A 22,603-nucleotide genomic window follows, 5' to 3' on the forward strand; every position below is an offset into this window, starting at 1 on the left:
AGGTAACGAGCTAACCCTATTTTCTTCCTCTTTTAGAAGTTTGGAAGGAGGTAAAACAAATTTTAAGTAATGACTTAGGAATTCTACATTGAACATGGATGTTGGCTCTCTGTTGCTGTAGCTACATCATCCACCTCCACATACGGTAGCTATGGGAACAGAGCTATTGGATCTTGCAAAAGGAATGCAAACATTTCACTGCTGATCTGCCATTTGTCACAGTCCTATTCTCAGAAGTCCTAACATTATTTCCATTCTGGTCTTAATTCATTCACACCTAAAACTCTAATTGTGGCATTTCCCTCCTACAGAGTCGGACTCAAGGCAAACAGGTCTCTTTTCTCCATATTCTTACAAGTTTTTCTATCAAATTCTACTTTGTTGACATAGTTTTCTTGGGATTTATTCCTCCTTGACTGAGCAAGGACACTGAGTAAAATATATCTGTAGACTACAGAGAAAACCAAATGGGCATGGGAGAGCCCCTCTACCATCACAAATAGTTTCACTGCTTAGGACATATCTGCAGTTGGGCAGCTTAGTCACAGAATCCCATGGATACTGTGAGCCCAAATGCTTTGTTTACCCTGTATCATCTCAGGGAATATGGTGGTGGTGAGCAATTTAGAAATGCTTGATAGAATAGCTTATTAAAATAGATAAAATAAATAAAATAAATAAACTTACTGTGTTTCAGACAATGTAGCAATCAGCTGCAAGGAATAAAGGACATTAAGCAGCTGATCCAAGAAGTTTTGTAAACAAGGAGTGCTCATACTCAGTAGAATCTCTATTTATATATAGACATATACGTATTAATATGTATACAAATTGTTTACAATAATGTAATTTAAATATAGATACAGAAGAAAGTTATAGCTGTTTAGTGCCCTTTTTCTACACATACACTACAGAATTCCTGGCTGAAGAATTGACAAAATTAGGTATATGGGGCCTTGGGAAGGAACAGAAGTACCGTAAATATTATTCTTTCATAAAGCTACAGGAAAATAATGGGGCAGCTGAAGTAAGATACTTATGTTGATGAAATTAATGTTCACAGCATGACTCTGTCAAAACTTGGCTTAATACATTATAAGCAATTTACCAAAGAGAACTGGTATATTTGAGATAAGGACAGCCACAGTGTCCTGGTTTCTGAGAGCAGAGTATAGTTGAGTTTGAATCTCAAGAACTTGATGCAGGCTTACAATTTTTGGCATCAAATCAAACCAGTAATATCCTACTTCCTAGGAGATAAACTAAAATAAATCACCCGTGGAGCCTGATTCTGTTTCTTGCTTCTATGTATTCTACTGCAAGTAAGATTTCTTATTAAAATCGCCATGGATACATGATCCTTATAATCCTGTGGGTCTTTTTCTGATTGTCTCCTTAGCTACAGAAAGTTAACTAATGCTGTGCCCAAACTTGGAGAAACTGTTATGTAGGTAAAAATGAGATGAATATCTTCAAAGCTTCAGGTGAGAAAAGGAAAAAGCAAATTCTTTGTGCTTGCTTATAAGATCTCAGTTTCTCTGCCAGAGACTGGATAGCAAGCTGGCACCAAGGTGGAAGAAGATATTTGGATTGGTGCCATTGGTTTTTTTTGCTTACAGGGTTAGGGCTGTTCTTTCCTGTGAGCTACGAAATTGCTGCACAGTTTTGCCTTTTTCCACCTATTCCTCCTCCCATCAGAGTAGTGTGTGAGAAATAACTGTATGCTTCAAATTAAATGTAACGGCACTCTTTGCTTGTGGAAACACGTCTGTTTTTACTCCCAGGGTCATCTCCTGTTGTGGGAAGAGGGAAGACTGTCTTGCACATGTTGTACACCTGTACTAAAGACCAGCTGTGTGCTGCAGGAGATCCAAAGTTCAAACTGTTTGTCAAGATAGAGCTCTTTTATTCCTGGTCAACCTCAATTAGGTAGAGCAGGAACTTGACACTGAATCTCATGTGTCACAACATACTGCCTTCTCAGACTCCTTAATGGTGACTATAGAAATGAGCTGCTGCTCCTCTCCCAAAGCCCCAAAGCAAAGCAGCTCACTTTTGAATCAACAGTAGGCATTTTTATCCAATTCCACTATGGCAGATGCATTTGACAGTGCTTTGTGTCCACCCCAGTGGGATCTGGGGTATCTACCCCATGCTGCGTGGCATTTTGCAGGAGACAAGAAATAAGATGTGGTGCAGGAAGTTGCTTGGACATCTTTGGAAAGGCTGGAGTAGCAGTTTAGAAGAAGTTGCCCTGACACAGAGCTCTTTTACAGAGCTGCATACTGCAGAAACAAACAAACAAACAAACAAAAAACACAACAGAACCAAACATGTTTATTCAACAAAAAGTATGATTGCTATGGACCAGTTGGCTATTACTGGTAAACTGGTAAAATCTATACTCTAATTGGCATTAGCAACTCTCTTCTTTGAAAATAAGAATGTGTAGTCTCTGATTTTCTGCCCCGTTGCTTATAAGCATGAATTTGAGTCTCTCAAACTTGGTGACATATAGTACATTGGGTAACTCAGTTGTTGTTGAGAGCATCTCCTGGGCTGTCCACAGCCTGTCTCCTGGACATGCGGTGATCAGAAAGGAAGGGCAAGGATTGATGTTCTTGGTTTAATAACTGGAGCAATATTTTGTACATCAACATGCTGCTGTCATTATCTTCTACTGGTATGTGCTTTCAGTAAAAGGTAGCACAAATTACTTATGCTGCATGTGTCCTTTCTGTGTTCCTTAGAAGCACAGATGTGGTGTCATTATGTGTTTCTCGGTGAAACAGGCTGCATTAAAAATGACTTCTGTTACTGTTTAATGTATTGCAGCAAATGCCGTGTAGATCTGTAAATCAAGACATTTGTTCTTCATTTTTAGCAATGCCCTTTCCCTGAACTCATTTAATGAGACTTGAGTTGTAAGATGTTTGTATGTTATCCAGCTGGACTGGGTGCACAATTCTTGAACTTTGACTCTTACTACATTCTCATTTTAAAGTCTCCTGTGTCAATAGACAGTGGCAGCTTTACTCTTAAGGCAGCCTTATTTCCCATAATACTGCTCTAATGTTGTAAGCAGCGTAATTGACAGGAAAATGCCTGAGACTGGGAGAATTTGGGAATTTCTTTGTTACTTAAGTCCTTGACAGCTGTGTTTCATAAAATTAAAGGGGGACTATAAGTGAAGGGGTAGGATAATTTATGAAAGGTAGTGCATTAACCAAAATGTGACGTACAGCAGTAGGTGACGGTGAAGAACAGAAGACTATGTGATTTATTATCTCCGTTTGTCACAGCAAACATGCCCAGAAATCAGTTCCAACATATAAATGCATTTTATGTAGTTATAACAATATAAACAGTTATAAAAGTAGTTACAGAGGTGCAGATTATTGCCTCTAATTTCAGATACCTGTTAATAATAATAATAATAAAGATATGTTGCTGTTTTCCATCTACTTTAGTTTAAACTCAAGATGAGGATTTTTTTGGACTGTTTAACAATTTTTATGCCCCTTTTCTACTGAGTGTCGTAGCAAATGTAGGCTACTGAGATTCCTAAATCAGCTATGCATTTCAACCCAACCACACTGAACAGCCGTTTGCCAAGAATGAGTTCAGTATACCACTTTTTTTTCTGTACAGTTTGCTGTTAAATTTCATTTGCTGTCTGTCTGGGCCTAGTGTTGTGCATTCAGACTGTGCTGCTGGCCCAGTGACACCAGGCACTTTGGGCAAGCCAGGCTTGTGTCCAAACAGATGCTGAGCTCCGGTACTGGAGTTGCTGCTACTGGTCTGAGAGAGCTTTTGTTGCTTGCTGTTTTGTTTTGGTCTTTTGCTAATTTTGTACCTTTCTTATCTAGTCCAGGGCAACATCTTACATTTGTGTACAACAGCTAGTGTAATGAGACATTATCTGACTCACAGCTGTGGGTGGGCAGAACATTTTGTTTGCAAGGACCCCATGGAAAAGGAGGTGAAGGTCTTGTGGCAGCATGTTCTTGCTCTTTTTGAACATGAGGAGAGATTTCCTGTATATATTTTTATTTAGTCTTCTAGTCTCCCTTCTGTTCCTCTCCTCCCCTTCCTCACAGTGTAAAAGTGAATCTCCTCCCCTGTGTGTTTTCATCTAGCAACTCCAACTTCTTTCCTGGAGTCTTTTTCTTCATGCCAGTGCAGAGGAAGTAGGAAGAAGATGCTGACTGGTGTCAGTAAAAGGAGAAGGGGATACCTCCCGTGTTGAACATGCATAGGACAGCTTGAAGCCCAGGTGCTCTGTCATGGTAACAGAGAGCCAAGCAGCAATATGAACCATACTGACACTGTACATGAGTTGCTTTGATTTCTTGGTTAGAACAGTGGATGTCTTGCCTTCTCTGTGTGATGGTACACACTACCTTGCATGCTACGATAATTTACTGGGTATTCCTTCAGTGAGGAACACAGTAAACAACAGAGGAAAAAGACAGTAGAAGGGAGGTAGTCTGCTGTTTTCCAGTATCTGACATAGAAGCAGATAAGAGACATCCTTTCTTCAGCAATGTTCTAAAGGGAAAGCGTTGCCCTTTTGTCCTTTCCCCTTTTCTTGCAAACTCTGTTGGACAGAAAAGCAGTTTCACTCATTAACATTTACACAGATTGACTTCAGAAATAATCAGTGGCATCCTAAAATGACTGTTAAAACTGGGGCCTGCAAAGATGTCTACCATCTGTCAGATACTTACACAACATTTGAATAATCAGAAAAGCACAAGGACCAATTTAGTAACCTTTTCCTGGCATTGCTTGTTACACATTTGCTGTTAGACCATGTTCACCATGGACAATGGCAGTGAGTAACTTAGTTTTCTGAATTACAATAATTCCTCGCACTTTGATAGCTCATGTTCTGGCTAAAGGTCTTTGTTTAAATCTGTGTTTTAACTTTCTTTGGTACCTTCAACTCTCAGATTCTACACTTGAGCTTTTCTTGGCAACTATGCTTGTAATGTCCAGATTGGTTACCTAATGTCTTAAGATTTTGAGAGCTAAAACGCTGCTGTAGAAAAGAGATCAAACATAGTCTAGAATGAAGAACTATTTAAAAATTTTTATGCCACTTTCCCTTGGAATTATTAGCAAGTATGTGTTCAGACTCCTAGGTTTGTTATGCGCTGTGACCCAATGATAGTGAACAGTTATTTACAGCTGAGATGCAAAATCCTGTAGCTTCTTGGGGAAAAAAAAATGCTAGGATTACTTACATTTTTTTTCTTTTTATATTTAGAGTTAAAACTTTACATCTTGGGAGGATTTAGGTGGACAGGAATAATAACCTCTACAAACCTATTGTATCCAGTTTATGGTAGTATCTGATCAGAGAGTGAGTCCAATTAGTGTTATAGAAACCTCTCAGCAATATCATGTTCCAAGAACAAAAGCACAGCTTTGAGGTATTCATACAATAATTACATGGAAGTGTCTTCATCTAGATATCGATGTTTCAGGCTATGACTGGTTGTTCAGCCCACGGTGCCTATAAATCTGCATAGTGTCCTTGAGTGCTGGTGATCTCTCAAATCTTAGCAAGATCAGCCACGAAGCACGAAGCCTTTCAGAGCTGCAAGATTGTTGATCTTTCCAGGCAGGGTGTTAAATGGAAAATAAACAGTTCTCCGATGCATTCCCGTATTCTGTGGACAACAATTGATTGAAAATGTGCACAGATTGATGGGCTCAATGAAGTTCCCACATCTGAATGGGAATGTAGAGTGACTTTTTTTTTATTTGCCTTTTTTTTCCCCCCTCCCCCTGTACCTTTTCAGTACCAAATAAGAAGGGAGAAGAACAACTTGTTCTCAGATCTTATTACCTCTTTACAGACTCCAGACTTTGTTTCCTGGCAAATTTAATTGTAGTCATGGTCTAATGTCTCTCTTTTTAACATAAGAATGTGTACGTGCAGAAAGTTGCTCTCCTGTTGCTCCCTTCTCCTGTCTATTTATTAGTAGAACCATCAACTGCTTGATAATGTCACATGAGGGAAGACCAGGCTTTATATTTTCTTAGACATTAGTCCAAGGTAGGGTGCTAGTGGAAAGTCAGGCTTCTAATTTCATCCTGTTGTAGTCAAATATTTAATTAATTGTTGCATGTTTTTACAGCTGAACATTAAGGCTTTTGTTTCACAGCCTTAATCACATGCATTAAGCCCAGTGGTGTACTCTCCTCTGCAGCATCATGCTGTGGTGCTAGTCAAAAATTTACAGTGGGGAAATGGTGTTGTACCTTATAAATGTAAAGAATATGCTCTCAGTAAACTTCTAAACAATGTTTGAAAGTTGTTAAACCAGTCTGAGGAGGGTGATGCTCAGTTGAGAAGACAATTAATTGCTCTCAATCTGTATAGGCAGGTAGATGTGTATAGCTGTACTACTTATTTTACCTGGCTATTAGCTTACAGATATTGATATCCATCTAGGTTTACCATCGATACTAATGTTTTCCAGCTGCTGCTTGCTAATATGCGCATATTTCTGGTAACTGTGGATCAGATTTGAGTAACTGTAGATGTCATACAGTTGAGCTGCATATGAAACACTTGATTTTTGAAAAAAAAATTGTTGAATGTGAGGTGCAACAAAGCAAATTGTCTTCAGGGCTTCTGGTTCAGTGTTTTTTGATCCAACTTCCAACTTCGTTCATAGGGCTAGCAAACAGTGCGGGAGTCTTTCTGTCTCTCTCCTTTTTTTTTTTTAAGTGAAAGAGAATTGTACTGGCAAATGCTAGAGAGATGATCAAAGATCTCAGCTAAATTTCACTCTCCTAAATATAAAACTTAGTATTTTAATACTAATTTGAAAGTATTGAATTACAGACAGTCATCGCAGATTAGCTTTTGTTCATCATTTCTAAACATTAGTTTGTAGTTCTTTGAGCAAAACTGCAAAATTATTGTTAAAAATGGTGGCATTTCGAAAAGACCGAGTTCTTGCTTTGCACTGTTATCTATAGTTATATTTGAGGGAAAGATCATAAGGAAAAACTCAATCAAATTTTGAAAGTGTAACTCACAGAAATAAAGTTTGGAACTTAAAAAGAAGTGAGAAAACTCCCATTTCTTGAGCAATACTGAAATTGCACATTCATTTGTATCTGAATTACTTGGTGCAGCAGATAGTATCACCACATTACTCCAAACAAGTTTTAAAACAGCTTTTGTTTTAATCTAGCTTGATAGCAAACAGTTGTTACAAATAGAAAAGAAATAGGAAAAAAGATGGATAAAAATATCCAGGCAAAACAGCCAATTTAAAATTTCAGTGCTTTCATTTGTGGATTAATTCTATGCTATAAATAACATAAACAAAATCAAATTATTATTATACTGTTCCAGCTGGAAAACAAGTCAGAATGACAACAATATCAGTTAAGTGCAAATGAGCAAAAGAAATCATGTCAAAACACTACAGAAGCTCAGTAGATGGAGAGTAATAACATAGATCATCTTGCAGTGATGCGCTGTAGCTAGCTTGTAGATAACAAAATTGTTCTTTACTTTTTCATTTTAAAGTTAAAGTTTTTAGGAGAATTTTGGATTTGAAGTGAAAAAAAATTGTTGGGAGCGCCTCCTTTCTCTACCTGTACTAATTTTGACAGACTCCCACCTCTGCACTCCTGACATACCAGTTAGCAGAAACTCATTGCTCTTCTTCCTATCCGTAATTCTTCTGATTGTTTTGTTTTTCCTGTGGCCTTGTTATACAGTCCTTTATCAGATTTATTTCAAATAGTGCTAGACATCTTGACTCCTGAATATGTAAGGTTAACTTGTCAGAACAAGAAGAAAAACACAAATTTTAAAATAAATTTAAAGAACTGATGTGTTTCTTGAATTTATCTGAATACCAGGCTAACAGGTATGAAGCAATGAAATAAACTGACATCCATTTTTTACTGAATGTTTCAAATACCTTTGTCTGCTTGCAAGCATGCAGCTTTCCTGGCGTTAAGCATTTAAAATGAATTATGTCATAAGAAACCACGAGACAAAAAATGCCTTCCGAGTTTAGGACTTTCAGTACTTTTCTTGCTAAAATGAGGATTAGAAATGAAAGCTTAGATTATTTTTGTAATAAATACTGGAGCTGATACTTTAAAGAAATTCCAAATACTCTGAGGTTATAATAAAATTATGAGCTGACAACTTAAAAATGTAAGAGTTCACAGAAACTGAGTTCATTTGAAACTGAGTGTCACGGTTATGATCCCATACTATGTAGTTACTGTAACCTCACTCCTTTCTCAGGCTAGAATCTTTAAGTTTTTTTTGGCACACATAGCATTTTTCCTATCTGGCCTCTGACAAATATGACAGTGAAAGTAGTTTAAAAAAAAGTATATATTTTTTTTTTCTTTTTGTCTTCTCTAACAGTGGTTTGAACTTTTTACATGGAAATAGTGCTTACTTTTGAAATTCATTCCAAAAACTGTTTTTGCTTTGAAGATAAATTTGTTTTCCAAGCAGTGACTACAAAACAGGTTGTGAACATTGTCAACAGACAAGATTTTATCTAAAGCCTCGTGTTTTTGTAATTGCCATGATGTAACCTGCATGGAAGTGGAAGTCTCTGTAACATGTGTATGCCCTTCATCTACTCATAATAAAACTAAACCAAATCAAACCAAACAATTACATCAAAATGTACCTTAAAAAAATTACATCAAAGTCAATGGGTACCAAGTTAGAGGTTCAGAAAGTCAGTTTATGACTTTGAGCCCACAGTGCAGGCTTTCGTAGTGGCTTGTCCCTCAGAGCAGGTACTAAGACCTACAAGGGTGTTCTTCATTGCCTTCATATTATTTACCTGGCCAAATTTGCACTGCCGATCTTAGTTTGCTTGCCAAGGCTTCTGAAACTCCAGAATACAGACTAGTTTAAATAGACAGTGTGACAATGCTGCTCCTGAGGGGAATTTACCTAAATTTATCACCCTTCAAATTCCTAATTCCTGCCATTCCTTGCAAATGATCCTTTTGTATTCGGCTCTGTTGAGCATCATCTCCAGCAGCACTGTGTTGCTACATCTGGCTGATGTTTAGCCACACATTAAAACAAGGCACTTCTAATTTTCGTTACTCTCTATGACTGTAATAATATAGTCGCTACAGCTCAGATCTGTAGCTAGTAAGGAAAGGAAGCTTCTGCAGCATGCGACAGATTTAACTCAGAATTTTCAAACTTATATAGTCTTTAAAAAGGTCTTGCAAAGTTAGTGAACCAGTTTAGAACTTCCTCTTGCATCTGTTCAGATTTGAATAATCACTTCTAAAAGGGATATCCTTTCAACAGGACATGCATTTAATTAATAAACATAGCATTTACCATGATGTGTCAGTCCAACACCTGAAAACCTAATGAAAGAAGGTTAGAGGGGTTCATCGTAGTTTTTCAGGTGTTCACAATGTTCTGTTTAAGCAAAATTACTTTGTTTTCTTACATTTGTCTTTGATAAAGTACTAAGATGGCTGCCAAGCAGTAGCTTCATCTTTATCCAGCTGGATACACCTGAGCTTTCTTAGTTTGAGAAAAAATCCTTCTCATCGAGTGAACCGAAACTGAATGCATATTTGAACTATAAATCAAAATGTACAGATGTTCTCAGCCTAGAGGCACTAATGTGAAGCATGTTGGTTCCAGAAGGAGCTTTCAGCAATACCTGAAAATGTTCAGAGGTACTTTACAGCTCCATATTACAGTATTAGCACAGTACTGTAAAATCTAGTGACTTGCTCATTATGCAGTTCTAATATGTGGGATATAATGGTAAGCTTCAGAGACAGTATTTCAATACAGTGCCAATATGCAGAAAATCAGCCTCCTGTGACAGGGATTCGGGGTGAACAAGTCATATGGAACGAGCTTGCTTTTTAAAACAAGGAAAAATATCTCCAAACTTTTCTAGCATCTGTTGATATCAGGCAGAACTTTTCTGAGTTTGGAAAGTGATATTATCTCATTTTGCGAACGGGAAAGTTGGGTGGCAAATGACGTGACCTTCCATGCAACAGCTGGAACAAACTGAGTGGATTCTGGGCTCTTGCCTCCTCTGACCCCAGACTCCTGTGGACCTCTGAAAACAGGGAGAGATATTCCTGTGATTTCGTACTACATCACATTTTTATTGAAGTAGAGTGTTTTGAAAAGATGGACCCAATCTGAAAACACTACTGCTTTGAAATCAGGTCCATCTTTTTGAAACACCCTATAATATGTTTCTGCGTTTGGGCTTTGAAAGGGAAGATGTCATCTATCAGTTTTACCATGGTACACTTTGTACTATGGTGTCTGACAGAAGCTTAAACCAAGGGATATTGTCTCGCTGCTCTAGGGTGGTAATTTCACGTTGAGAAGATGACTCCTGCTCCAAATGAGCACGTTGTGATTTTAGGGATGTGAGGTTGGTTCTTAAGTCTTGCAGAAAGATGCAGAGCTGGGACAGGCTTCACATGTGAAGCTGTGTGTGAATGGCAGGCTATGACAAAATGTAATGGTGTGATGGTAGATTTGCATTACTTATCTAAGTTGCCCTGAATAAAGAGAATAATTCCTTCGGTATTTGATTTCTGTGTTTGAATGAAGTGGTTCATGTCAGATTCTGTCAGAAGTATGTGACATGAGGGAAGTTTGTAGTCAGTGGCAACTAGCATAAAAGGACCCCTCTTTTTACGCCAATGTATTCACACAGAATAGACTTTGAAAATAAACCTTTTTAAATAATTCCTTTGCAAAAGCTAATAAATATTTAAATAGAAAGCTTGCCCTTTTATAGTGAAGAATTGCTGAGCTGAAAATGTGTAGAGAAATCGACCATTTATGGAAGAATTTTTGATTGTCTTTAATACATAAATCTTAAAATAAACTTAACTGTGGTATTTCTTGCCAGTTACCTGTGATGAAAAATAGAAGAAATACAAAAAGTATAAGAGATTGAGATAGGTAAGAGACTTAAATGAAGATTTGGAGCTGTAAATAGTCTTAAAATAGTTACGTGTTTCTTGAGATGTATTTCTTGACACTGGCTCACTTAGCATTTTCTGAAATAGCATGAGACCTTCAAAAGTAGTATTTCCAAACATGGATATGAGGCTCCTATGCACTTGAATCATATTTAGACTCGTCCCTCCTTGTTTGGGACATATTAATTTAGTGCTTGACATGTGTATGTGGGGAAACTACCCAGAAAACTGCAGTGAGCAGAACTGCATATATATGATTTCTGCAGAACTGAAATGCCTCTTGGGTCATGACAGCCAAAATCTTAAAGTTTATGAAGCACAGCTCCCTCTCCCCACCCCTAAGCAAATGAATTGCCAGACCCTGGAAGCCAGAGCTGAGGCAGCCAGGCAGAGGCACTCACTGGGTTCCCATTCCTACATGGGATCTTGTAGGGGAAGGCAGGGGCCCTGTCCCACCAGCTAACTGAAACGGAAGTGTTGCTCGGTCTGACTGTTGCTGCCACACTATCCAGGACAACTGACTACAAATAAAATGCTGGAAAAGCCAGTTGTTGTTGGAAGTCTTGGAAGCTGCATTCTGTTAATGGCATTAATTGATTTGATGCGTTGATGTCTTCTTACTCCTTCTAAAATGTGGACAACCTGGGGCACAGATGGATTCTACAATGTGCTAACATGGAGGACAGAAAATGGGACCCCAGTGCTGGTTTGAAACATGGACTACTGCTGAAAGGCGTTAGTGATGAAAGAGCTAAGAGAACCTTTCTAGCAGTATTTTTATTTACGGCTCTGTGTTGAAAAATAAAAACAAATTTTCCATACTTCTCAAGACTCTATTGCTTTGATAGACTTCCGTCATTTTAATCCTGAAATAGCTCTTTAAACTTTAAATTGATGACTGCCTGCCTTCTTTGGTTAGAATAAATTTTTCAAATAGCCATGGACTGAAAGCTATTTAAACTGAACGAATTACCCTAAGAGTTCTCTATAAATAGCTTTCTGTACAGCGTGTGGGCCTTGGACTGTAATCTCTTTTCTGCTATATAGTCCAAATTGATGAAAATTGTAACTTGGCATACACACAGCCTTGATGGAGGGCCAACCTACATCAAAAGTAATATAATCTAAGGCAATTGATATGCATTCTGAACTGCAGAAATTGAATTGTGGCCATATTAGGTATTAATTACATTCGTTGACACAAAATGCAAGTCAGTGCTCAGGTGAGGAGGAGGGAAAGGGACTACATCCAACTCCACAGCTATCCCTGCAAAATTATTTTTTTGCTTTCATTTAGTGAGTTTACATTTGGTAGTTCTAAGATGGACAGATCTCTCACTGATACTTAAACGGGAAAAACAAGCTATTTTACTGAAAAGAGATATGCACTTGATCCCCTTTCCTGAAATCTAGTTTTCATTTCATTTCATTCCTGCTGCTTTGTTTGTTCTTCTCCTTTTTGGGCAGCCGCTGTCTTGGAATGGTTCTGGCTGAGTAATTATTAAATCGGATTTCTGCCTTGTCTGGTTTGAACATAAATCTCTTAACGCAATTCGTGGATTGCACTAGCTGCTCACTTCACATCTTGCCAAATGGGCTTGTTAGCCTCCAGTCTTCTGTAACCTTCTCTCTAGCAGAGCTGATCAGCCATCCCAATATAACCCAAACCAAAATCAAATAAAAGAAATGAGAAAGTACAGTCACTGAAGATGTCAGAAGGAAACTTAGGCAATCAATCCAGATCTGAGTGTCTTGAATCCAAGGTGATATATCTAACAGCTGAACACATGATCTGGTACAGCTTATTGCCTGGCATAGCTCTTACTTTGGGATTATTAGAAACACTTTGCATTTTCAAAGTGGGTTTCTCAGAGCAAACTATTATCATGTCGTGACACAACACAAATCTCTCTAATAGGGATTGGTTGTATTCTGCAGCCCCCTCTGTCAGCTTGCACCACTGAAATGGAAAGCAAACTCTGCCTCTTTTCTCTCAACCTTCTATGGCACCCTTTGAATATGGGTTAGTTTATTACCAAAATGTGGCACTGAAGGCATGTAATAGGCTCCACATGACAGCATTCTCTGATGCATACCTACAGTTCTTCATCTGGGTCAAGAAATACAGCTCTCATTTCTTAAGTTTCAGAGAATATTGCCAGTCTTAATAAAAGATTGCCTAAGATGTCCTGGTATTTTGAACAGCCATTAGAAGAGTGTAGATGAGTAGTGGTGAAAAAGTTGGAGAGAGATAATTGTAGGACACAAATAGAAATCAGACGCTTAATGCGCTTTTCTTGCCAGTGATTGTTGTGTACTGGTTCCATGTTATTTTGATAATCCTCCCCCAGTGACTAAAGTGAAACTAGTAAGCCTGGTGGTTTGAATGCAATCCTTTGTTTTAAAAATGGGGGGGGGGGGGCGGGGAGTAAAAATCCAGTATAGACATGCAGATCAAAAAAGAAATTCTGGAACATGAGATTTTCTTTTGTGTTAAATGTACGCTGTTGAAAAAAAACAAAAACATATATTGTGCTAGTGTGAGAACCAGAAAGTGAGAATGACCCAAGTGACAATATAATAGACTAAACCAAAATCTGGTAGAAAATGCATATGGCACAAATGAGTGTCCAGGAACATGAATGCAAAAAATGTTTCCAGGGTGTTGAGCATTCAGGCTTGCATTTCTCTTGTTTCTTTTGATCATGTCTTTACTACAAGACATGATTGCAACAGAGCTGTGAGAAACAGAAGAGCTGATAAGGTGCCCACACTGATACTGTGGTCATGAGGAGGAGTTTTTTTCTTAACAACATGAAAAATATTTGTAATTCAGCCCAAAGTCTTGCAGGGTTTCATCACAGGTAGTTCTGATGTTATGCAAAACATGACTTAACTTGTATACATTGACTTCAGTACAGGATTTTTCATTTAAAATGAAACTTCATACACAACACTAAAAGTCAACAGTTGTTATTCCAAAGGGAAATGAGGCAGCTCTTCAGGAAGCTGGCATAAAACACCCTGTAAGTGCTGCTGAGGTGGTAAGTAGGTTTAATTCTACCAGGGGCATGGTGTGTAGTACTGTCCTACAGGGGTAAGTGCACACAACTTTCTAATGCAATGTTAAATTTGAAGGTATTTTCAAAATAACATTCCAATTACTAATTTAACTGTTATTAGCAGTTGCTTAATAACTGGAGAATGAAATTGGTTTAATCCTGTGACTCTTGCATATGCCTTTATTTATGAGGAATAACATTATGGTGTTCAGGGCCAAGGTTATGTAGAAGGTGGGCACATCGACAGTAACTGAAGCAGTTGCATTTTTTGTGGTGGAGATTTGGGATAAGATAAGTCTAGGGTGTTGTTTTGTTTTGTTTTGTTTTTTAAATCAACCAGCCTCTTCCAATGTCTAAACCTTAAGCTGTGATACCTGCTCGAGCATCATCTGTGGTCATTTCATTTTGAAGAAAAATAGAGAAAATCTAGTGCTGCAGCTTAATACAGGGCTGAAACAGATAAAACCAGATAGAGAATGTGTTAGCTAGATCCTGAACCTTAAGAAACTTCAATAGTTAGACAGTGGAATAAAGAAGTCAACTAAATACTTATTTTAAATTTATAATCTTTTGGTTTGCTGCATAAACTAGATACTGTATATTTTGGAAGAAGATGCTTGTGATGATCTCATGAACACCATAACACACACCCCAACGGAGAGTGTTGCCTTGAATGGGTAACAGCTCATCTTGCTTCCCCATTTTCTTGTTTTCTGTGATGCAATTGTGGAGACATGTGCTGCAGTCAGTAATGGTGTGCAGTCCCTGTAGCTTGTATGTAAAAAAGAAAAACAAAAATGAAAATTGGATTTAATTCATAATTATAGATGTGGTTTCATCGCCTTTAGTGAGGGTGTCATGCAAACAGAAGAGGGAAATACATAGTCTAAGGATAGTACTGATCGACCATAGGTCTGAGCTGTCTGTTAAGAGTCCTGTTCCTATGCATAGATTTTTTCTTACATTCAGGGCATACATTTTCCAGTGCTTTTTCCAGTGAACAGCACCATGAGCAGCCTAGAAAAGGGAAAGAAAAATGCTGAAGAATTTAGTAGTCACTTGGAGAATCCATTTCCAAAGTAAAACTGATAGTTTCAAGTTTTCAAAGTTAATGTATCAGTTTCTTATATTTCTGTAATTTACATTCTGAGGACTGTTTAATTAAAACTGGTTTGACCAGTTAAATGAGCATTAATGTAATACAGCTTTTTAAAGTGCAGAATGTAGAATAGATGTAATGTAATGTAAATCTCCATAGATAATTGTCTCCAGTGACAGTTCCCTAGTTAAATACCCTAAGGCATTTTTCAAAAAGTGAATGTGGCTCTCTATGTCCTCATTAAGGAAATGGCAGGAAAGTTTGCAATTTATGCAAATAGTAACTGAGAACCTTTGCTATTTAAAAAAAAAACCCATGTAAATAAGGATTGTATAGTTAGAGCTTAAAATTTATTTTTCATATGAAAAGCATGAATTTGAAATCTCTTCATGTTCCTCATACTTTACCTTATTTGTTCAGGATAAGGCTAGAGAGATACAAGCTATAGGTATTAAGCTTGAAAAAATTTCCTTTCCCAATGTGCAGTCCCTCCAGGAATGACATCTTCCCACATCTGTTCTTCACTAGGATTGTAGTGTGGAGGAGGCTAATCTTTTCATTGGTTACTAGCATATGACTTACATTTTTGGAGTCTCTCTTTTGCAGGCATTCAGAACCATCCAGGGGTCTGCAAACCAAGCGTATTTGTGGTATTGAGATTGCTGATCGAGATAGCACTGGAGGGACCAAATTTGAGCAAAATGTGAATTAGAAGGAAATGGTCTCATTATCTAGGCTTTTATCACCTTGTGTGTTTTTGCAATTAGACATGGTAGTGGAGTCTTAAGTACTAGAGGGAGGCAAAAAGTGGCTGACCATAATTGGAATAATATGTGTGGAATCTTGCCTCTCCCTTGACTGTGCACGTCCCAGGGACCTGAACAGTTTGAAAGATGTGACTAATAAGCACCTCTGAAACTTGCATGGTTTCCTGTCTAGGAACGTAATTCCAAGCTACAGTTTAGAAAGTTTTTTCTAATGTAAAATATTTATTAAACTGCTTCCTATGGAGACATACACAAACCCCAAAGTGATGTGGCAACTTAGTAAGAATAGGGAGGAGGCACATGCTTATATTAATATTTTTGGCTTAGTTTTCTAAGTTATTTTGAAGCCTACAAACTGCAAAATGTTTCTACAAGACGTGTTATTGTAAAACTAATCTCAGTCTCTGCAAAACAGGTGTTTACAGCAGATTTTCCTCTTCCAACCATGTGCCCAACAATAGTGTGATTAGGATTCTCAGTCCAGGGCAGGCTGACTTCTGGCTTCATGTGTGTACCTGCATAAGCATGTCTGCAAGCCTCTTTTCTTACTCAACGAAAAGTACATATGCAGTTAATCTGAATATAAGAGAAATCCTTTGAACATGAGCTGGATCTAAAGACTGTAGGAAGACTGGTAGACTGGGGCAGATGCGGCAAATCTAAATATATGGCAGCATTTTTAATTCAACAAATCAGAGCACTGGATGAAATGAACACAAGGGTGAGCAACGCACAGAATGCACTGTAAAAATAATCTATTTGATGCTTATTCTGTGTTACTCAGTTTTTAATATGGCTTGTGTTTCTGTTATAAACGATGCAAAACAGTCATGCAGGAGCTGTCAGGGATGAAACTGGAGGCACAGACAGTTGTGTCTACACTGCTGGGCAATGTAGTGGTGTGTTTGATCACTGAAAACCAAAAACAGTTGTGGCAAAATCAGTGTGATTCTGATTTGAAACCAACAACAAGAAAGTATCAAATAATGCTAGCACCTAAATGTACCAGCTGTAGACAATCGCCTAAGGAGAACACGCGTGATGTTATCTCTGTCCATATTATGTGGTCTAATAATAGATGTTAACTCTGCCTACAAACTACAAAGCACAGCCTTGCCTGGGGCGAGTAGGGAGTTTGCACCCAGCAGAGCATTTCTTCCATGCACTCGTTGACTCAGGAAAACAAGACAGTATGTGTGCATTTTCTGCAAAATTTGTAGCTGGAGAAGCTAAGGCTGTATTGGCTTGAAGAAGTGAGGTGTATTACATTCTGGAGCACGCTCCTACAGAGAGGCTCTGCACCACTTGGGTCAATACTTCACTAAAATGTCTTTAGTATATGATGACACAGAGAGACTGCATAAGGTGGTACCTTGATGTATTTGTTTGTACAGGCTCTTCTACAGCTAAAGTAGTGCTGGTGTCTGACCAGAGTCAGACTGGGTAGTGGATCCTCAGTCAAGATGTCTCTCCAGGTTCTTCAGCTGTACGGGCCTCCAAGTTAGGAGGACGTTAAGTCCAAAGTCTTTGACAGCCAATTTCAATGTAGCTCACAAAATCTTCATCACTCTGTGACTGAATAATGGATACATTTTATTTTATGCAGGAATTCTGTCTAGCTGGCCAGCTTTTTTCCATGTAGGGTGCAAAGATGAATGACACATGCAAAGCACTTGTGGTTTCAGGTGAATGCTGATATGAATTGATAATTTTGCCAAAACCTTTGCCTGTAATGAAGCCTCTGATATTAATTCCCATTCTGTTTTTGGAAAAACAGGCTCATAATTTATAATCTAATACATACCTCAGAGCTCAGGTATTTCACATGAATCTTAGTAATATCTCAGATACAACTTTTTAATTTGCTCTCGAAGTAATTGTCATGTGATTATTAACTCTTCTAATAACTTGCTATATTATTAGTAGTTATGCTTCTCAAATCAAGCAGTTACTCACCTACAAGTTCTCAAGTAGCCAGGCACAATTTTATATCAGCCTGCAGTGTGCCTAAATTTTTATAACTCTCATGACTGGAGTCTATCATCTAAGATCATAATATAGATATATTAACGACAAATGTCCCACATTAAAAAAGCACATTGTCTTTCCCATTTATTTGTGATGTACGTGTCCCCAGGAATTTAAAAAATAACTAAAAACCCGAAATTCCTCTTTATTTATTTTTTTTTTTTAAGAAATGGCATCAAATTTATTCTACTTCTCACTAGAGGACAATAGAACTGAAATCTGCCTGAAAATTAAACCCTTAGACTTGATAATATTACTTCTTAGAATTAATTTGTTAGCTGAATATAAAAAGCAAGCAAGACAGTACCAAAACTGGAATAGGCTTCTTTTAACAATCCAAGTTAGAAAATCAAGTGAACACAATGTCCATGTTTTAAGCATTCAATGTTCTTTTACTCTATACTCTTTTACTAAAACTTGAGATTAATGAGGTTTTGGAGAAAGGAAAGAAGCCACAGCAGTTACAGGGCTATGCACATGCTGTGGTCCATGAAGTAAACAGCATAAGTGCCGAGCAGAGATGTTCCCAGTTTAATTTTGTGTGTGTCACAGTAATAAACACACACAATTGTTCAGTGATAAGGACTTGGCTTGAACAACCAAGGCATGGGGAGGCCACAGGCCATGTTTTATTGTGTGCATCTAATGAGCTGGCATCTTGATACCTTGGGACAGACATGACTGCTGTGGGAAGGCTGCTTAGCCCCCACAGATGTGGCATTGCACGTGGGGCCTGGGCCCCTGGGGTGCAGCCCTGTGACACCCCCAGCCTTCTCTTTGGAAGGGAACAGTGAAAGAGGAGAGGAGAGGAGAGGAGAGGAGAGGAGAGGAGAGGAGAGGAGAGGAGAGGAGAGGAGAGGAGAGGAGAGGAGAGGAGAGGAGAGGAGAGGAGAGGAGAGGAGAGGAGAGGAGAGGAGAGGAGAAGAGAAGAGAAGAGAAGAGAAGAGAAGAGAAGAGAAGAGAAGAGAAGAGAAGAGAAGAGAAGAGAAGAGAAGAGAAGAGAAGAGAAGAGAAGAGAAGAGAAGAGAAGAGAAGAGAAGAGAAGAGAAGAGAAGAGAAGAGAAGAGAAGAGAAGAGAAGAGAAGAGAAGAGAAGAGAAGAGAAGAGAAGAGAAAAGTTCGATACTACCAAGGTGTGAAGAAGCTTGAATGTCAGTGAGAGCTAGCATTGCTGTTTTGTTAATTCCAAGTAACATCAGAGGAAAACCAAGGTGTGCGAGGATAATTGACAAAAACCAGAAAAATATGACTTTGTGCTAAAAGACAAGGCTAGTGAGTAAAATGTTATCAAGGGGTACACTTTAGACGTCTTATAACAGTAACCTGGTAAACTAATTGTTCTGGGCTGGTGAGGGAGGAGTGTCTGTGTGTGTGTAAAGGGAAGCATCAAATCATACTGCATATCTTGAGAAGTAGTAAGGTTTTCTGTTTTATTTTCTTTCATAAAAATTTCAGAAAATCTTTTGAAAATTGTGTCTGGAAATCTCCTGTTTCCTCAAGATCCTATAAACATGTCTTCGTAAAAATTTGCATTTTTTAAGAAAAACAGATGCGTACAGTGAGGTACAGAAATACAATGGTTTCTTAAATATATTTTTATTTATTTGGAGCAGCTGGGTGATGGGGCAGTTCCTGGGATAGTATTTCCTTTGGTTTGGAGTGTTGAAACCCACCCTGCCTTTAGAGGGATGTGCATTTTATAGCTCTTGTCTGCAGGCAATGTGAGATAACTTGTGCCTGGGAACAGGCTTGTGCAAGGGATACTTTGGCCTGATCTACTGCATGTGCCTATGTTGCACTGAGGGCAGCGGGATTTCAGAAAATACTTATTGTCTTCCTGAACTCTTTTTTCTGTGGGTGAACTGAGCTCCCCACACTTTGTGTGAAGTTGAACAGGAGCTTTGGAAGTTTAGTTTTGGCAATCAGACTATGGTAGTATAATTTACAGGTGATATCTGTGTTTTTGTCCTTTCCTGATGCACTGTTCTCTGTACTGAGAATGAAATAGCTACATCCTTACATGGGATGTGAAAGTCTGTTCTAAGTGAAACATTTAGAAATGTATTAGTACATAAGAAATCTAATTGAGCAGACAAATCTTTATTGACAGAAGACAGAGACAGTAAGACAGATTCAACATAGAAGCACAATTTGCAATGTAAAACATTGTAATAGTATTTATTATCCTGAACTGTACAAGTGTGTGCTGCCTGCATTCCATGGGCTCATCTCCATCAGATCTGAAATGTTGTGTGTGTTCTTCATCCTGCTGTGTTATGGTCTTACAGACAGAATTTTTTTTTATCTTTTGACACTGTTATCCCAGAAATCCTGATTATCATGAATATTCAATTTTCAAAGTTCTTAACATGCTCTAGGCGACCTGTAGACATTATACTTTGCAAAACAACTAGGGTCAGATTCTTTCTTATATAGAATAAAAAAAGAAAACTGTGCAAGCTCTCTGGGAGCTTGCGTTCTGTAGACGAACGGAAACTTCAGGATGAGCACAATGACCAGCAGCCCTTAGAAGCTGAAGCAATCCTTGTTCCTATCATAGAAGACCTCCATAGTGGTCTCTGGATCTGTTTCTTCTTCCATGAAAAAAGCAATACAGTCAAAGAGTACTGAGCACACTGAGAAGCAAATGAAGTCTCTTTTAACTTCAAAGTGTTTTATTTAACCTTTCTCTTCTGATATGCTGGTCTACCAACTGGTTCATCAAAATTCATTGAAAATAACTGATACGTTGCAACTTCTTATATAAAATCTTCTTCTAGTCTGTCTCTCTCTAGACCTTTTTCTTTCCAGTAGCAAAGAGGGACAGCTGTCAAATGCTGTGCCGTTTTACAGGAACGGTGCTCAGCACTGACATTTTCAAGTATCTGTTTTTTGGATGTGCTTTGCTCTCAGCTGGTAGGTGCTAGAGCTAGTTCAAAATCCCTATATGTCAATGGTAGTGCAAATAACTGAAGCCATACAGGCAATTTTTTTTTCTGGGTCTGTCATTAACAAGGTGGATGTAAGGGTCATGGGGTTAAGGAGAGGCAGTGGAACATACCTCAATGACTTAATGCATTTTGCTGTCAGTTTCACTTGTAAGACATTCCACTGTGGCAGCAGGCAGGGTTATCTCTGCAAGAATAGCCATTGCTGTCACAGAGATGGTTAAGTGACTTGATCTACACACTATATTTCTTCCAGGTGTAGCTGGTTGCAATTTTAAAATATTTTTGAGTTCTGCTTTGAGTCTGCTGCACCCTGAGGCTCTTTGTGCTGGGCTGTTCAGAGCTGTGCTTCAGGCACAGTTAAGGTGGAACAGGGGCAAGATCAGCATCTGTGTGAGGCAATTAAGCATGTGGGGGCTGCTTCTGGAGAATGTGACAGGGCAGCCCAGATACCTTATCAGAAGGCTATGGAGAGGAGGAGGAATATTTGTAATTCAGGTATAGGGGGAAAGGAACATTGTAGCATTGCTACCTGCGGGCTGGGTGGTGACCCTGATGAGTGCTGTGCTTTTGCATGATAGCCTGGCATAACGATGATGATGATGATGATGATGATCTAGGTGGCTTTTAAATAGTGAGATGTGAGATTCAGTGTCACACAGAAAAAAATCTATTGTGTTATAACATGGTTGAAGCTATGCTGGAATGTGGCAGTCCCTTCGTAACTGTAAATGTTTACTAATAGAGTCTCTGCCCCATCTTCTGCTCCAGCATCTCCAGCCAGCTGGCTGTGATGCAAATGGAGACACTGCAATTTCACAGTATACCTCCAAGCAAAGACAGTGCATGTTTTTTTCCATAGTTTGGGCACACATTTCTCGTATGCATGCTTCTCTGCTTATTAAAGGTCCTTTGGCATGCGCATTCCGTAGCCAGCCGTATCTGAGTACAAAAGCTTTTTGTAGAAGAAAATATAAATTGTGATGGGTTACTACTATCCATGAAATAGCAAAATCTGGAAAAATACAGAAGATTCAGCAAATGAAATCAAGCTTGCAGTATCTGGACTTTACTGGAAACAAATATAGTCTTAATTAGGGATTCAAATTGGGATACACACGACGTCAGTATAAATCTCTGATCCTGCAGACTTGCAAAAGCCCTTTCAAAATATTTGGTTGTAACTGTACATAAACAATAAGCTGGAGCAATGCTCATGGAGTATCGAGAAGCCTGTAGATTTGTCAGATGACAAACTAATGTCCGTAGGCTAACTTAAATACCTAAAAAGCTGTTATCTCTGCTACAAAGGTAGAGATTAGACTGCTCAATTGTGGATCTGTGGAAATTAATCCTTTTATTGCTGTTCCCCATAAAATTTCAGACAACAAAACAGTGTTTCAGTAACATTACATTACCATTTTGCAGGGCTATGTGCTAAGCCTTTAACAGTGTTTGCAAATGGTTCTTTTTGAGAGCTGGAATCAGAAAGGTCTCTGCTGACCATCATAGGTCATTTTTACCCAAGACATATGGAAAAATCTGCTGTCAGGCTGTGTCTGGGCCTTGCATCTCTGTTAGCGAAAAATCTACTGAGAGGCAACTAGTTCTAAGTGGTATTTAAATTTATTTAATATTCAGCCTTCTATAAGCACTCCTATGGATTTTTACTGGTTTGAATTCACAATTTTGGCAG

General features: G+C 38.4%; 1 protein-coding gene across 3 annotated transcripts in view; it reads left to right on the forward strand.

The window, feature by feature from the left end:
- The window catches only part of BASP1 (brain abundant membrane attached signal protein 1), a 52,240-nt gene that overhangs the window by 26,547 nt on the left and 3,090 nt on the right, over positions 1 to 22,603 (forward strand). The window lies entirely within an intron of this gene.

Source organism: Patagioenas fasciata, chromosome 2 (genome assembly GCF_037038585.1).
Source record: "Patagioenas fasciata isolate bPatFas1 chromosome 2, bPatFas1.hap1, whole genome shotgun sequence".
Lineage (NCBI taxonomy): Eukaryota > Metazoa > Chordata > Aves > Columbiformes > Columbidae > Patagioenas > Patagioenas fasciata.